The 18,946-nt window shown below is 42.5% G+C and overlaps 1 protein-coding gene across 1 annotated transcript in view; it reads right to left on the bottom strand.

The window, feature by feature from the left end:
- Positions 1 to 17,564, bottom strand: part of ARPP21 (cAMP regulated phosphoprotein 21) — a 242,753-nt gene extending 225,189 nt beyond the window's left edge. The window contains exon 1 of the mRNA XM_028751232.2: positions 17,448 to 17,564. The gene's annotated coding sequence lies outside the window, so the exon portion shown is untranslated. The remainder of the gene's footprint in view (positions 1 to 17,447) is intronic.
- Positions 17,565 to 18,946: the final 1,382 nt, after the last annotated feature.

Below are 18,946 nucleotides of genomic sequence, written 5' to 3'. Positions count from 1 at the left end.
TCTTGAATTTCGAAGACACATTACATAACATTGTTTTCTATATTTGCAGAAGTACTGAGTGAATTTCAAGACCCCAGGGGATACAGACCAAAATGTGTTGCGCCTTGGGCCCCCTTAATCAGCTCATCTGTTATGTATCCGTGGACTAAATGCAATTTTCAGGGCTTTCAGGACTTGGTAGGAGGTCCTGTACAAGATATCACTCTGCCTGTGGCAGAAATAGACCTCCTCAAGTCAAGGTGCATCATACCCAAAGCTGGTTCGAGTTATTTTGGTACCTGGGACAGAAAACCCCCAACTGCCTCACCCCAGGAGTAAAAATGCAGTAAACAACAACAACAACAACACATTACAAACTAATATTTGTACACCAAATATAAGATTTGATTCAGAAGAAGAAGAGGAAGAAGAGTTTGGATTTGATATCCCGCTTTATCACTACCCAAAGGAGTCTCCAAGTGGCTAACATTGTCCTTTCCCTTCGTCCCCCACAACAAACACTCTGTGAGGTGAGTGGGGCTGAGAGACTTCAGAGAAGTGTGACTAGCCCAAGGTCACCCAGCAGCTGCATGTGTAGGAGCGGAGACGTGAACCCGGTTCACCAGATTATGATTCTTCCGCTCTTAACCACTACACCACACTGGCTCTCAGTTTGATAACTCATAAAGTGGTCCAATTTGGCTTAGGTCCAAATCAGCACTTTATTTTGGAAAAACTGCAGCTCCATGTCTTCATATACACTATTATTGGGAATTTTCGAAACCCATTCTGAGTGGCTAAAGCTTACAGACAAAATGGATGCAGGGTTTGATATCACTGTTTATGCAATCAAACACGACCATGTTTAAGGGGTGGTGATGTTCAATGAAGGAGAGGCCAGGCCAGCACAAATATGAACTGAGTAGCAAGAGCAAACTGTCTCCTATGCATTGTGGATTTTTGTAGGGATATGACTGAGTTGTTTTGTGGGTCCCCTAGGATGTGCAGTGTTACCTCGGGTTACATACACTTCAGGTTACATATGCTTCAGGTTACAGACTCCACTAACCCAGAAATAGTACCTCAGGTTAAGAGCTTTGCTTCAGGATGAGAACAGAAATTGTGCTCCGGTGGCGCGGGGGCAGCAGGAGGCCCCATTAGCTAAAGTGGTGCTTCAGGTTAAGAACAGTTTCAGGTTAAGAACGGACCTCCGGAACGAATTAAATACTTAACCTGAGGTACCACTGTACTGGCAGCCACACTGATGCCCATGGGCATCATATTGGTGAACACTGCCTTATGTGGGTGAGCTTAGAGACAATACATTTTTTGACATCTGGAATGCTAAGGTTTTGTGAAACATTTCAAGCGTTCTCATATACAGTGGTACCTCGCAAGACGAATGCCTCGCAAGACAAAAAACTGGCTAGACGAAAGGGTTTTTTGTTTTTTGAGCTGCTTCACAAGATGATTTTCCCTATGGGCTTGCTTCGCAAGATGGAAACATCTTGCAAGTTTGTTTCCTTTTTCTTAACACTGTTAATACAGTTGCGACTTGACTTCGAGGAGCAACTCATAGAACGTGGTGTGGTAGCCTTTTTTGAGGTTTTTAAAGACTGGTGATTTTTGAAGCTTTTCCAAAACTTTCCCGACACCGTGCTTTGCAAGACGAAAAAAACCGCAAGACGAAAAAATCACGGAACGAATTAATTTCGTCTTGCGAGGCACCACTGTAGATCCCGCTTTGCCACTGACAATCCCAAAATCTCTGAGGCACCTCACTGAGGCTCAGGATTTGAGATTCATCTGAATCCAATGCAGACCCCTAAGAAGTTCAAACTATAATAGAACATGGTTTAGCAATGTGATACAGTGAAGGATTGGCATTTAATTTTTGATATTATTAAGCATCAATATTCCTGGTATTTGGCACTGTGGAACATGGATTTGTGAAATGGAAACTGTTGGCATTCATGAGGTGCACCAGAGCTTTCCCTGCTGAATGTTTCTGAGACATCTAGCAACTAGAAAAATGCTTTCGTTTAGGCTACTTTGGACCCACATTATTCATTCATTTATTTTGTTGTTGTTGAGAAGCAGCACTTTTGCTAGCACGGCTGGTGTTCTCTATTTCCAATAACTTTGTGTCTAAGATTAGTTGTTTAATATATTGATATTGCCTTGCTATTTCCCTTTGGAATACACCTGTGGGTTCGGTAGCTGACAATCAATTGAAGCAAGCAAAGAATTTCCTGGTGGGTTCAGAAGAGGTCGGCTTTGCCTATAATTCATTAAGTTTCAAAGATTTTTTCTGAGTAAAACTGCAGGGTTTTTTTCCCTTTTTAAAATAAAGTAAAACCACTTTACCCTTCTCTTGATGATCAAGAAATGAAAAATCCAGTCATGCAGCCTAGCAGTTGTTCTCCTAAAGGTAAATGTGGGGACACAAGGCCATAACTCAAGATTGAAAGGCACTTTTTGCCAAAATATGTGCTTTCAAATATATGGACCCAGGTTCAAGATCTGACATCTTCCTTCATGGGATCTTAAGGAGAAAAACCTATATATTTGATCCTAGATTGCTGCTGCCAAACTCAGTAGACAGTATAGGTCTGGTGGACCATTCATCTAATTTAGTATATCTTAACATCTATCCCAAAACATCTATTTGGGACGCGGGTGGCGCTGTGGGTAAAACCTCAGTGCCTAGGGCTTGCCGATCGCATGGTCAGCGGTTCTAATCCCCGCAACGGGGTGAGCTCCCGTCGTTCGGTCCCAGCTCCTGCCCACCTAGCAGTTCGAAAGCACCCCTAAGTGCAAGTAGATAAATAGGTACCGCTTTATAGCGAGAAGGTAAATGGTGTTTCTGTGTGCTGCGCTGGTGCCGGCTTGCCAGAGCAGCTTCATCACACTGGCCATGTGACCTGGAAGTGTCTCCGGACAGCGCTGGCCCCCGGCCTCTTAAGCGAGATGGGCACACAACCCTAGAGTCGGACACAACTGGCCCGTACGGGCAGGGGTACCTTTACCTTTAACATCTATCCATCACTCTGAAAAATTATACACCTGGCCCTCAGTCACTAGCCTCAATCAAGCTAACACTGAAAGCTTCTTGAAACTTTTAAAATGTGGCATAGCATGCAAGGGAAGGCAGTGGGAATAAGTGAGCCAGCACAGTAATCATCACCACCCACATGTTGAAGGGTGAACATTTGAAGCAGACAGTCTCCTATACTGGAAGAAGCAAAGATCACCAGTGTTGAAGCAATGATTCTTCAACATCAACTTCGTTGGACTGGTCATGTTGTTCAGATGCCCGATTATCGTCTTCCAAAGCAACTACTCTATTTTGAACTTAAAAATGGAAAGCGCAATGCTGGTGATCAGCAAAAGAGGTTTAAAGACTCTCTCAAGGCAAATCTTAAAAATTGTAGTATAAACACTGACAACTGGGAAACACTGGCCTGCGAGTGCTCCAATTGGAGAACAGCCTTTACCAAAGGTGTCATGGGCTTTGAAGACATTCAAACTCAGGACGAAAGGGAGAAATGTGCTAAGAGGAAGGCACGTTTGGCAAACCCTCACCGTGATCAACCCCCACCTGGAAACCTATGTCTCCACTGTGGAAGGATGCGTGGATACAGAATTGGCCTCCACAGTCACTTACGGACTCACTGTTAAAACTGTATCATTAGAAGACAATCTGACTTAGCTACGAGTGATTGCCGAAGAAGAAAAAGACTCATGGAGGATTCATTGCCATGTTTCCCAAACTTGGGTCTCTGGCTGTTCCTATCAAGATTGTACTCCTTGACACCTCCCAAGTTCTAAAAGTGAGTTGCTAGTCATATATGAACAAAGACTGTTCTATATACCTCCTAAGACTATGTATATAAAAAAGACCCTCATCATATTTTTTCCCATTTTCTAAAATATTGATTTTCCCCTTCATGCATTTGTTCAGTGACACTTTTATTACCAGACACCGTCTTGCTTAACTACAAAGCTGATGTAGCAATGTAGCATACAAGCTGCACCTTGTCATTGACACATAAACTTTACTTATTCATTTGCATCAAAGTCAGAACACTAGCAACTGTGCGCCTTTCAGCTGGTTATTGCTCTGACAGCAAGGAGAAATGCTAAAGCTGAAATGGTGCTCTCAGGGACAAATTGCAGCCAGCACACAAACGCATACACTGTAGCCCAATGAATCTTCTGATTTACAAGCTGCTTTGGATCAGAGGCAGCATGTCTCTGTCTATAAGTTGCTGCGGGTTCAAGAGGACCATTGTGCTCCTGTCCTGCATGTGGTCTTCCTGGAGGCATCTGGTTGGTCTCTATGGGAAACAGGATAATGCACTAGACTAGATAGGCCTTTGGTCTGATCCAGACAGGCCTCTGGTGTTCTTATGAAGAAGGGTTAAGAAGCAGGAAGAAGAGAAAGCAATTAATATTTACGTTAGCTCTCACTTCTCTGCTTCAGGAGGAGGTCAGTGTTAAAAAAACACCAGTGTTGAGAGAAGTCAACTCTTTAGTCAAAGGAACCAAAACAGTGCCGACCTAGTGATAACAGCAACGTTTCCCAGTAGGTCTTGCCCCAATGAGGCAGTTGCAATGACTGAAGATCCCCACCTTCCCACTGCTCTCTAAGGCTTCTTGCCCAGTTCCTTCCCCAGTAGCCTAAGGCTCTGTCACCTTGCATCTCAGTGCTGCACGTTCTTCATTCCTCTGCTTGTTCTGGGAGACCAGGGGAGAGGGGGTCACAGCAGGAAGGCGAGACTCAGACTCCCTGGCTTCTTCAGCAGACTGCCTCATCGCTGCCTCTAGGCTCTCCTCCTCCCCAGCCTCCGTTTCTGCCTCTGATTCTAGACTGCTCTCTGCCTCAGCCTCTTCCTGCTCACTAAACCCTGTTGCCTCCTCAGCTTTATTCCCACACAGAGGAATAAAGAAAGCTTGGTTTATTGTACAAAACAGGAGTGACAGAATATATATAAATGCTGCCCAGACAGCAAAGTTACAATTTAAGCACGTAGCAAATTCTAAAATACACACACACCTTGGTTAAAGAGTAAAAGATTCTCTGACTATTTTAAAAGGCCTACGGAAGTGTGTGAATGCCAGTTTTGCCTCAACCCACACTAGAAATGGAGAGGGGAAAATAAAGTATACCAAGTTCTTTTTTCAAGAAAAATAGGTGCCAGAACTCATCATGAAGTTGTTACATTAAGGCGCAGGATGACTTAGGGCAGCCCTGAACAGATGCTGGTTTGACAATAGCCATGTTCACTACCTGCGGGGGTGCTAAAAACTATGGCAAGCTGTCTCACTAGCTGGTTTGGGGGTGGCCCCTGGTTCTGCTGTAGGTAAAATAAATGCACCCCACCTCCCTCATTTTCTTAGATTCAGACAGATGTGTAGGGCAACTTGGAGTGGACCTTGTATGCAATGGTAGAGGCCTGGCTGGAAAGGTTAAAGGTCACCACCGCCACATGGGAGATGGATTGAAGAAAAGGAAATACAAACTGCCCCCACCTCGTAGCTTGACAAATCATGATTAGGAGCGGCTAGAAGCTAAGTGGAGTCATAGATCTAAAACAAAGTGTAGCATATGCTGGCCAGCTTCCATTTTGACTTGAAATGTTTGTTTTGGGCTTCTCAAAAGTACGTAAAAGCAAGAAACAGGCAGGGGGAGTCCTGGTCTGCAATGGCACCTACCTGAGAGGTGCCAGAACTGAGCTCTGGCTGAAAAAAAACACTGAGTATACCTATGTGAGGGACGTGGGTCGTGCTGTGGTGTTAACCACTGAGCTTTGGGCTTGCCAATTGGAAGGTCGTGGTTCGAATCCCCACAACGGAGTGAGCTCCCGTTGCTTGGTCCCTGCTCCTGCCAACCTAGCAGTTCGAAAGCATGCCAGTGCAAGTAGATAAATAGTTACTGCTCTGGCAGAAAGGTAAATGGTGTTTCTGTGCACTGCTCTGGTTCGCCAGAAGCAGCTTAGTCATGCTGGCCACATGACCTGGAAGCTGTCTGTGGACAAACGCCAGCTCCCTTGGCCAGTAAAGCGAGATGAGCGCCACAACTCCAGAGTTGTCCGCAACTGGACCTAATGGACAGGGGTCCCTTACCTTTACCTTTAGTGGTGTTTTGGTTCTGTGCAACTGCCTCCCCTATTGAAATGATTGCCCTTCAGCTGGTGCACCAACGGTATACAGACAAATATGTCTATATGTCAAATATATCAATTTCTCTCAGTTCCTCATTTATTGAGTCTTAAGTTCAGTTTCCCACATTTCCACATCAGTTTGTGACTTTAAAAAAGTGAGCCCTCGTGAAAACGTATCAGTATTTTAGTGCAAATTTATCCCAAATTCTGCCTAATGCACACATTTTTGCAAAGTCAAAGTGCAAGTAGATAAGTAGGTACCACTCCGGCGGGAAGGTAAATGGCATTTCCATGTGCTGCTCTGGGTTCACTTAACTGTCAGGGGGCCTTTACCTGTTTTATACCTATGTGAGAACTTATTGTGGGCATAAGGTTCAGGGTTAACACAAGCAATTTTCTCTACAATGCATTTTTGTACATTGTTTTCACTAATATATGCATTCTAGATGTGTGCTATCCCTTAATATATTCTCTCTCTCTCCTGTAATCATGCTCTGGTTAGAGAATTGCATCACTTAATCTGGGAAAGTGAAAATTTCAAAGGATTAGCTATGTTTTAGTTCATGTATTGGTTTGGAAAGTATGAATTAGATAGTTTGTATTAAAATGTGAACTGAGGAAATCTATCAACCCCCCCCCCAACCCCCTGGGTCAAATAGGGCAATATTTTTTTGCTGGGGAATCTCAAAGTTTCCTTAACAAAGTCAAATAAGGATTGTAAAAAAAAAAGAAGAAAAAAAGATTGAGTTTCTGCAATTCCCATTTCACAAAATAGTAAAAACAAAAAACAGATTCTTAAATTTTAAGCGGGAGCCTCACATCTTAGCAAAACTTTGCACATATTATCTGTGAGAATTAAATGCCCGTTTGCAGATAGTAAACTCAGTCCTTTACAGCAGAATGCAGCAGAAGCAACTGTGGTTGGAATAGTAACATCAAACGTTTTATTTATAAAGCAAATAACAAAACAACCAGACGACTCTCACATCCATCTTCTTCAGCAGAGCAGAGAGAGAGGGAGGAGACATTTAAATAGTTCCTATACTCATACATCAATTAAGCAATTAAAGACAACCCACAACGTTATGCAATGTGAGAATGAGACATTACAATACTAACAGTATCATGGGCCACATATAATGCAAAATTTCCCCCTCTTTTTTAAAAAAACCCCTAAAACTATGCCACTGCAAGTGTGTATCTTGATCTCTCCTATCCATATTCCCCTAAATGTTGAACCATCCCTGTATTCTGATTATAAGCTTTATGAGCCTCTATTGCCATGCCAACACATTCTTTATTTTCCCCATGGTGTCCAGATAAATAATGTCACACTGTTGGTAACCTTAATTGCAAGCCATATTGGAATTAGCTGCTTTAAGCAATTATGTGATCATTATATGCATTGGACTCCAAAGACTCGAGATATAATGAGCTTGGAAATACAACACAGAACTGCAGAAACTTATGTACCAATTTAAGGCTACATATTCCAATGGACCGGAAGACAGAAATAGAATTTTATGGTTTGACTGAATGCTAAAATCCACTTTCACACCTCCCTAGGTTGCCATTGAGTGCTGGAACTGAGGAATTTGGAGGGGAGCTACAAGAGTTTGAATAAGGCTCACGAAAGCTGCGTATGTATGTGTTATACATCCCGGATGATTTCCCCTTCACAGTTCATGCCATATGGTAGCTGTAAACGATAATTCAGCTCTCGCATAAGTGTATGCAGTTTTAATTATATAATAATAATGCCACAGGCTCCCCGATCCAGAAAGGGAGATGCACAGTTCAAAGCCTGCTTCCATCCATGTTACAAGCTGAGTGTGCATCTGCCCCATGGTTTTATTAATCATATGCTGGACTTCCTTTTAATAAACTCCTGGGGCAACTAAGAGTCAAGAAAACAATAACGTCACAGACAATAAAATCAACCGAAGAAGAGCATAACATTTTGGTAGCAGAAAATCAATTCAGCCAGCTTGGTAAAGCCTGAGAAAATATTCTGTTGAAAAGATGTGAGAGTAGGTGCATTTAAAAGGTGAGACACCGCAGCTAAAAAGACGTTGTTGTTGTTGTTGTTGTTGTTGTTGTTGTTGTTTTCTATCCTGCCATTCTTTCAGAAAGGAGCCCAGGATAGTAAACATATCTACAACAAACCATTTTCTAAAAAAACCCCACAGCATTTTAAATAGTCTTAAAACAGTCACATCATTTAAGCCCAAGGGGCTCCAATAACATCCTCAGGAGCAAAAGAGGACCTAGACATCTTTGGGAGCTTTTCCATAAACTTTTCAGAGTCTGCACCCTTTGCACAACGTTCAAAATGGGATTGGTTAAAAACTGACCTCCCACCTGCTCCCAAAGGTGGATGAATCCGAATCTGTCTTGGATTCAAACAGTTACTTTTCCATGCAGGTTTCTGGCTTTCACTGCCTCCCTTGCCAACCTCTAGACCATGGGTAGGCAAACTAAGGCCTGGGGCCCAGATCCAGCCCAATCGCCTTCTAAATCCAGCCCACGGATGGTCTGGGAATCAGCATGTTTTTACACGAGTAGAATGTGTGCTTTTATTTAAAATGCATCTCTAGGTTATTTGTGGGGCATAGGGACTTCCGGGTTAGCGCCATCGGCAATGGCGGAGTTCCTCTAACCGGGAGGAACCTGCTCCGCAAAAATCGGGTCTTGCCGCCACGGCAAAGGCGGAGACCCTTCAAAAATCCCAGGCGGATGAAGCCTGGGAACGTGGGATTCGGCTGACACCAGGAGCGCCCCCCTACTCGCAGGGAAACCCTTTTCCGGGGATCTGAAGCGACGTGGGGTGAGTGGCGCGGTGGTTTGAATCGACTGCTACTTTTACGGAGTAAAGCCACACAACCGTTGCCAGAGAGCGCTGACTTTTTCCTGTGGACAATTGGACTCTAAACAAGTACCCGTGAGTAAAACGGAAAATTGGATTAAGAAATATTTTAATTTGGCACTGAAGCGGGAAGGTTCTAAACAGGAAGTCTGCCTCCCGCTTTTGTAAATAGACTGAAGCAAAAAATTGCAAGCTAAAGTCTGGAAAGTCATATATAACGGACTAAATTTCCTTCATTTATAACCATCAAAACCCCTCTTGGAAGCAGGAGAAGGGGGGGGGGGGATTTTGATTGTTCAGGCCTGCAGGAGAGAGAGTAAAGAAAGATGAATTTCCACCGTCTCAAACCTGGGAACGGGGTGTCAGAGACAGAAATTTTTGGGGAAGTTCATTGACTGTGAATGGAACGTCTTTTGACAGATAGTTAAAAAAAAGAGAGAAACAAATTGATTCCAATGCTGCCTTTTGCACTCAAAAGATACAAAATATTTGAAAAATGAAAGTAACTTTCTTTTGTTGGACCTGCTTTCAAAAGACGGATACAAATAGAAATTGTCTCCTCTAGAGGGAGCTTGTTAAATTGTTGCTGGAGTCGAACTGGGGATTTCACAGCTGCGAGATTAGGATCGTGAGACCAGACTCTCACCTTGTATAAAAATGTGTTTAGAAGAAGTTTTGGTGCTTGCTTTTTGCAAGACAAGCGCTTTGTTGGAGCAGATGCATGAGAAGATGGATTTGATGACTGTTGCAGTCAAAAACTTTGGACAAACGGCGAATACTCATATAGAAACCATTCAGGAACCAACCCAGGGACCTGTTTTGACAGGGCAAGTGCAAGTGCAGAAGATAATGGAGGAGGTTGCTGTTGAACCTCAAGTAACACAAATGGAGAGATCTGAGGCCCTGCAGGAGCATAAGCTGCTGTTCTTGAAGATTGAATCTGGAGTGGGCCAGGGGGGGTCTGGAGTTGTGGGGGCTTTTAATTTTGAAGGGCCTTTGAAACATGCTTTTAAATTCTTTTTGGACTACAGTGCGGACTGTGAGGAATGGGACTGTGGGGAATGGGTGGATCTGCTGAGGGGAGATGGAGATATTTTTGGGTTGGAGTCTCCCCGAGACCTATTCCTCAATGAGAAAGGAAAGAAATTAAGGAATAGATCAACAGAAGACAAGGTAAAGTGTTGGTATAAACAAGAAGATCTGCAGAAGGGACATGGAAGAGACTTAAGAGCCTCGGACACAAGAGCACCAGGTTGATGGACTAGATGGAATGGACAGTAAGGACTGACATAACCCGAGACCAGGAAGAAGAGACGTTGGATGAAGATTGGAAGAAAGCTTTTTAAAAAAAAATTTACTTTGAGAATTAGTGTAAAATTAATGAGTATTAGGAAAAATGTTGGAATGAAATTATTTGGCTTTAGTAGAAATGATATAAGGAGTTATGTATAAATAAGTATTAAGTTTTAAGTTTTAAGGTATTTTATGGTAAGATAAGGTTAAAATAAATTAAGGTAAATTGAATGACAGAACATAGTGAAAGATAGCAAGGATTTGTTGAGTGAATTAATATGTTAGATTGTTAAGATAAATTACTTAACAAAAACTGAGAAAGATGGAAAGGATTTGCTGAAACAATTAATTAAACTAGAATACAAAAAGGGAGGTGTGAGGAGGTCGATGAAACAAGCAAATGAAAGATAAAGAAATCAAATATTGGATGTGTGTTTTTTATTGTTGTATTGGTTTTTATGTTTTTTGATATTCTTTTTTTGTATTGTAATGTATGTCTTGTTGAATTTTTTGTTGTTTTCTTTTCTCTTTTTTTCTGTAATTTTTAAACTTCTAATAAATATCATTTAAAAAAAAAAATTTGTGGGGCATAGGAATTCATTCATTTTTTTCCCTTCAAAATATAGTTCGGTCCCCCACAAGGTCTGAGGGACGGTGATTGGCCCCCTGCTGAAAAGGGTTGCTGACCCCTGATCTAGACAGTGAATACAACCTAGTGCACCCAAACCTTTTCTCTCACTCATAAACAAACACACACACACACACACACACACACACGAGGGGGGGGGCACAAAAAGATATCACAAGTTCTGCAACAAAAGGAGGCAGCTTAAATAAAACAATGAAAGGAAGCAAATGTACACAATTTTTCTTGTCTGAACAATTCCAGTCTCAAAATTTGAGCCAACTTTTAATAAAAGTTGGCTTGTTTTGGCTTGCAGGCACCTATTTTGCCCAACATTGTTCAAATTGGTAGTATCAAGATGCAGTCCCCCACAGCGTTAATCAGCAGTTGCATTACCAAAGGATTCAGCAATAATATTTCCCTTCTTTGCTTATCACCAAATTAGAATTATTCTGGCCACCTAATGTGTTTACAGAAGCAAGGGGAGAATAGCAGCACCGCTCAGAAATGCAATTGCTTTTTCTCATGAAAGGCTGCAGAATAATTACAAGCTAAATACCGAGGACATTTTAAAAAGAGGATGGCAGGGCATGTTAGGGGTGTAATGTACTATATAATGCAACAAACTATATGGCTAAAAGATCAATTTTCTCTGAAACTGCAGCTATAAATAAATGCTGTGAAAACAAACATTAGAATCAAATAAGAGAGCTGTCGAGAGTTTGTAATGTAAACTTTGTTTTGATATGCCCTCTGGCTTCAGACCTAAATCAGCAATTCACTGAACATAAAACAGGTGACATTCCCCCTCCCCTGAAAGCTCTGAGCGCCAGAAATTCCATATTAAGCAAAATTAAACAAAATCTTCATGTTTGTCTATGTTATCCAATTCTTTGTACACCTCAAATTAGGTCCTCCCTTAAAGAGGGCACGTATTGTGGTGAGATCCGGCAAGCCGACACCCTGTGTTGTGGGTGGGTAAGATTGGTCAGCCACAACACCTGATTGGTAGGTCCCTCAAAGCTGGGTGCAATCTAGCCAATGGGACGCAGTCCAAATGGTTCGAGAGACCTATTTATGCCCATGCACGTGACCCAGAGCTTCCTCTTTTGGCGCATGCATTTAGAACACCCACCCACCTCTCCCTACTTTGAGGGCTTTGCGCTTGACCTTGCTATGCCGTCGTCTGTCATCTGTCGTTGGGACAGGGGCACAGCAGGAATTTTCCCCACTTGGCTGATTGGCTGTTGCCATTTGGGTTTCGCCTGCCACGTAGCAAATCATCACAACTTGTAAGGTTGCGGATAGGCTCTGGTTCAGGTGATAGGGATGGGAGAACGCTCTCGCCATCCCTATGTGAAGGGTATTCCATTAAAGGAATCCAGGGACTCGATGGTTTGGTCAACCCCTGAGAGGGGGTTGTGCCCGTGCTCGAGTCCAGGGGGACATTTGGGTGGCGGAGTTAGCCCGTGCCCGGCTTTCCGCTTATTCAGGTGTTCACCCTTGGCTGACTTATGCTGGTGCCCTGGGTCAGCGCTACCTGCATGGCAGGGAGCTAGTCAAACCAGAACCTATGCAACCAGTAACTTTCTGTAATCAATAAAGTTGTGGCCTAAATTCTGCCAAAAACCAAACCAAAAAATTGAGTGATGTGTGAATTTATTTAGGGGGGAGGTTTCAGGGTCTGAACACACAATTAGGGCTAAGCCTGAAGCACTCACAGAGTTCTGCTTTCTCTTTCACATACAGGAAACATCAGCTGCTGTTTTTAATTAACTCGTAATTCCCCAACAAACTATACAGTGAGCTCAAACCAGCATGCCTGATCCACGCGAGGACTGTCCAGGTCCTTTTTAGTGCTTAGATGGCCACTTGTCCTACTTTGCAGAGGACAATCCTCTCTTTGCAGGAGTTCTCTGTTTGAAGATGAAGAAGCATAAGAAGAGAAAGCAGGAAGGACCTTGAACCTGTCCATCTATGGTTAGCATAAAAGAACTACATTGGCTCCCAGTATGTTTCCAAGCACAATTCAAAGTGTTGGTGCTGACCTTTAAAGCCCTGTATGGCCTCGACCCAGTATACCTGAAGGAATGTCTCCACCCCCATCGTTCAGCCCTGAGGTTCAGCTCTGAGGGTCTTCTGGTGGTTCCTTCACTGCGAAAAGTGAAATTACAGGAACCAGACAGAGGGCCTTTTCAGTAGTTGCACCCATCCTGTGGAATGCCCTCCAGTCAGATGTCAAGGAGATACCGGTATATAGCCTTTTGAAGACACAGAGAAGTTTTTAATGGATGATGTTTGATTGCGTTTTTACTATTTTTGTTGGGAGCTGTTCAGAGTGGCTGGGACAACCCAGTCAGATGCGCAGCATATAGATAATGTATTATTATTATTATTATTATTATTATTATTATTATGCATCTGGACAGCCAACAGAGCAGATGCACAGGTCACCTTCCACACTATGGCATTTCTCTTTAAAACTTAGTCCTTATTTCTACATCTGCATCTAGGCACAAAAGTTAACATATGCAAAGTTATGCAAATCTGTGCCTTCTTTTGCTCCTTTTTCTTCTTGTTTTTGTACGTCACCACTGTCTCCAGGATTGGAGCCTCACCGAACTCATGGACCTCAAGTTCAGTTTTGAAGACTCCTTCACCTACAACTTTCCACAGACCCAAGAAGCTGAAAAATGTTGCTTCTGCCCATTTGCCCATTTCTGCTATCTTGAACTGGCAGATATTTAAGGATTTGAGCATTGTGGTGTAAGCCCAATCCATTCTAAATTGGTCTTGCCCTTTCAAAGGAAGCCAGCAAAGCTTTTGCACAGAACCTCATCCCACAGCAGCAGTTTCTAAAGTTAGCTATGCTTTGTGTGAAACAGTGCTTCTTTCTTGTCTATTCTCAACCTTCTGCCTATCAATTTTAATGAGTGGCCTGAAATACTAATATAATGAGACACACAGAGAGATAGACAGAAATCTCTTTCTCCTCCGTAAGCTCTTCATACTATCGATAAATTTATAAACTGCTATAGTGTACTCCTTAATCATCTTCCCCTCCAAACTAAAAAAACAAAATTGCAAACACTTTATTACCCTTCCCTTGTAGTTAAGATGCTCAAAGTGGATAGTATCATTATACAGCTGAGTCACCAGGTGGCGCTAAAGTTAGCTGTACTTTTGTAGAGTCAGGAGTTCTCTGGGCTATTATGGTCTTGTTTAAGAGAGACAACAATGGCCTCATCCAGCTTCCAGACGGGTGGGTCTTCTAAGAGCTTCCCATGGCATGCACCATCCCTCATTATTTCAGTTGCTCTTTTCTGTCTTTCCCAGGAAACAATCCTCAGGTGAGGAGACCAGAATTGAATCCCAAAATGTGACTGCATCATATTTCATATATCTGAAACATTTATATTCAGCCATTCCACCTGAAAGGGTGTGTGTGCGCAAGATGTCCAACCACAGTCTCAAGTTATAACATGCTCAAATAAATCACATTTAACAGAGCTAAATAAAAAAACAAAAAACTGCAAACTGACAGTCCGGCATAAAAGCAATAGAACAAGAGAAATAGCACTAAAAGAATACTGCCAGTTTTATTTCCTAATAATTCCCAACATTTACTTTGCCTTTTTCACTGCCACTGCACACCAAGTTGACGTTTTCATTGAGCTATCCATTCCCCCCCCCCCGCCCCCGATCTCTGTCCTTCCTGGTTAGTCACAGCAATATCAAATCTCATATGGGTATATGCATGATATTAGAGCACTGTTTTTTTTAAAAAAAAAAATTGCTCTGGTGTGAACTTCACTGTACCTTTACATACAAATTACCAGCAGACGTATGAAACCCTGTAGCAATACCTTTCCAGTTGGCCCTTGGCATGGAACAAGTGGTATTACCAGGAAATTATCACTTGGCACTGCCACAGGCACTGTTGCCTGAAGTGGGGTGTGGCTGGCACTGCCTCCCTGATATAGCAAACAAATATTGCTTCACTATTTCTGCCTTTATATATTCTTCCACTCACCATAGTGTCACCAGAAGCAGGACACTTCACTCTGCAACAAGGTGTCAGTAGTCTTCTACTGCTGACTGAACAACCTGAATTTAGCTTCAAGGGACCTCCTAACTGTATATTTTCCAGTGTTGTTGCTGCTGTGCAGTGTTTGCCACCTTAGGCAGCTGCCTCACATTTCCTAATGATAGGGCAGGGCTGGCTTAGGTTTAAATCCCTGCTCAGGAACTATAGCATGGCCTAACTTACTTCACAGGGTTGCTCTAAAGATAAAAGGGAAAGAAACCATGTGTGCGTGTGCAGCCTTGAACAGCTTGGGAGAAAAATGGGGTATGAAGAACAGGAAAATAATAATAACTTATTCTGTGTCATCCCCTTTTTATGAAATGGATTTTCCACTGCGTGTTAAACTCTCCCAGCAAAAAAGCTCTGATGCTCTCAGTTTACCATGCTCTACCACAATGGCTCTCATCCTGTACACTAGGGCTCCCCAAACTTGGAAACTCGCTGGCTGTTCTGGACTACAATTCCCATCATCCCTGACCACTGGTCTTGCTAGCTAGGGATGATGAGAGTTGTAGTCCAACAACAGCTGAAGACCTAAGTTTGGGAAACCCTGCTCTACACAGATAACCATAGCTCCTGCACAGTGTGCTTATTCTGCCCCCTGCAGCAGCCAATAATTGCGCCTAGGGGGTGAAACACTCTCTTAATCCTAGGGCTAGTTAGTCAGATCAGATGACTCAGCTGTTACAGCTAAACCTGGAATACGACCCACTGTCTGGCTTAACGTAATCAGCCATTTAAATTTAGAACTGAGCTAAAGGCTCGGATAAAAATTGGCTGTCTATGAATTGTTTTAAAATTTAGGTAATCTAAGTCTCTGGAGCTCAAAAACAAATGGCTAAAAACTCAAGATTGTGTAACTTCCGTAATTTAGCTTAAAAATGAAAGGAGACAGGTAGATTTTAAGAGATACCTGTCCACACACCCTCTACGTTTAGCTTCATGGTGTGGCTTTGCATCAAGGTTACAAACCCTCATTTTGATAAGGTCTTTCAAGCCCTGCTTCCAACAGCCATTCAGGACCCATTACTACCTGGATCAAAGAAATCTCCTCCTCTGTGCTTCTGGATCTTCTCAAGTCTCCCTCCACCTGTCTTTTTACACTAACTCTCTTATTCATGCACTTTCTTGCAAGTTTATTATACTTTTTTGGACACCGTTCAAGTCTTTTTAACTTGCTGATGTGTCCGCCCCCATCCCCCAAAAACGATTTAAGTATTATTATTACTACCACCATTAACTAAAAACCAGCAATTTAATTTGGGCCTGCAAATACACTGGCAGCTTATGCAACAGGTACATAAGTTGTGCTATTTTCTCCAATAACTTGGAACCCACAAGAAACCAGGCAGCTGCAGTTTTCACAAGCCAAAGCTTCCAAGGTATCTTCAAAGGCAGCCCCACATAGAGTGCATTACAGTAGCCAAGCATGAATGTAGTAGTGTCAAGAACGACTGTGGCTAGGTCCACTTTCTCTAGATGGGGGTACAGCTAGGGAAGCCCTGATAGCACTGACTGCAGTAGAACCCTCAAGCTAGACATTTGGGGGCCATGAAACTCCATCCAAGATCCATTCCACACCTCCATGCAGATCAGCTTCCCGACTCTACCATACCTCCGTCTTAATTTAAGATACCTACCAGATGTCCTCCCAATATATCTGATTTAAACAGATTCATTCTGAATCAAACACCTGCCATCACCAAGGGTAGATTGTTCACTGTTTAAGTAGGCAATCATCTTAGATTGCATAAATCAGTGATATACGTTCACATGGAAAGCAGCCTTGAAAAACCAATCACAAATATAATAATTGAATCAACTGAGCCTGCATACTGCAGCAATCATACCATGGCAGCTATACTGTGTCAGTTTACACACTGAAGCTATCTCATCTATCTAATGCATGTACGTAGTGAAAACCATATGGCACCTTCTGATGCCAATATTTCTCCCAGTTTTCATCTAACCTAAATGCCCCTACCTCCAGTATGATTTTTACTTTCACCACCAAGAGCTTTCAGGTTTTAGGCTTTAAGGGACTGAGAGCTTTCAAGCCATCTGCCCTGAAAAGACAGGTGTTCCCCTTCCATTTAGTTCATATTATTGTATATTACTGTTCGTCATTATTAAATGTATGATCACCACTTGGTCATCATTGGAATAGCAGAAGGAATTTGCATTCTAAAACGAGACACCTCATATAACTCACAAACCATGAGAGGCAGCATAATACACAATTTCAATGCAAAGGTATAAAAGGCAGCGTGGCTTTTCAAAGAATGAACTGAATTCCATGTGCTGCGAAAAAAGAATCTGCACTCAAAGAATTGCACAACTGACATTTAATATTTCTCCTTCAACCCTTCTTTCAGAAACTTTCTTTGTATGACCTCAACACTATTCCTCCATTCACAAGAGCCTCCTTACCCTTTTGAGAAGACAGCGTGAGTTCCACCAAGAAATGTTGCTTGTTTCCAATCTTTGAAAGAGTTACGACTTCCTTTCTCCCACCGGCCGCCTTTTAGCAAGCACCATGAATGGCATGTGTTCCTTCGGCAGTCAAGACAGATATGTAAGGGGCAGGGCACCAGAGGAAAGTCGAAAAGGCATGTCTTGATAGAATAGTGGAGGCCTGTGCCAGCGGCAATATCAGGCCGTGCCAGATTCCAGGCGCTGTGTTGATCTAGCACCTGTTATGGTTCGTACACATTTGACAATCAGCTGTTCGGCTAATATTAACCAATGAAATGTCTGTTTAAAAAAATGGGGAAGTCAGTGCCTCTGCACAGAGAAGCAGATTTGTATAGATGCACAAAGATAAGCACATTTTTTTTAAAAAAGTTTACATCCATATTGTTTCAACTTAAACTACAGATGTTCATTTAAAATGGGTGAACTCTGCTAGCTCAAATTGGAATCAAAAATTAAGCTGTCTTCTGAGAGCACCCTCCCAGTTCAACCATACCTCCCAGTTCAACTGCTGTATTTCTCCCCCATCACTCCACAACTTCTGCACACTAATCACAACTCACCTAGAGGCATGCAAGGGCTTTTGAAATGATCTCTAGGAAACAACATTAACAACTTATTTCATTTGCAAATTTGTTTCCCTTGATATATTATGGAGTGATTTAAAATATAATAAAAACATATACGTATAAAAATATTGCATGTATAAAACAATTCTTTAAAATAACCAGATTACACACACACACACACACACACACACACACACACACACACACACACACAAACACAAACACACACACACCTTACTATAACAACACATACATAAATTTACTTTAAATCCAGTACATGCATCAGTTGAGATTAAAGCTCTCAATTTAGAAGGTTGTCTTTAGCATGAACCAAATTCCAGTGGGCAGGTGTCACCACACTAAAGGCCTGATTCTGATATGAAGTACATATTCTGCCCCCCAAAAGTAATGGTCAAATCAGTATGGTACACAGGCAAAATAGGGTTCAAATAGATGTTATACATGGCTCAGCAACCTATACAATGTTGATCCAACAAATGACATGTCCCATTGAGTCCCTTTATATGGATATGGGACAGGCACAACTTCAGTTTCGAAAGCAAACGGGAACTCCTTCTGGTGGGCTGAACCTGAGCTATGTGTTTGTGGCTCCCTGACCTATGTGATAACAACAGGGGTTCCAAACCAGACTGAGAGGACAGACTATGGGCAGGCATTGGCAGCTCTGGAGGGGGTGTCAGGATTGAAAGAAAGGCTGGAATGGGAACCAAGGGTGAAGTGGGTGATGCTACAAGGGTCTATGCTGCCTGGACTCTTGCTGGTATTTGGTTTCTCATCTGTATCTCCTCCCAGGGTGGCTTCTCTGTTTCTCAAGGACATGGCACAGCCCCACTCGCAAGACCTCTTCCAGAAGTCACCAGGCAACTC

The sequence above is a fragment of the Podarcis muralis genome, chromosome 12 (assembly GCF_964188315.1).
Source record: "Podarcis muralis chromosome 12, rPodMur119.hap1.1, whole genome shotgun sequence".
In the NCBI taxonomy this organism is placed as follows: Eukaryota; Metazoa; Chordata; class Lepidosauria; order Squamata; family Lacertidae; genus Podarcis; species Podarcis muralis.
The sequence above is the reverse complement of the archived record's forward strand: the minus strand, read 5'-3'. Positions and strand labels throughout refer to the sequence as shown.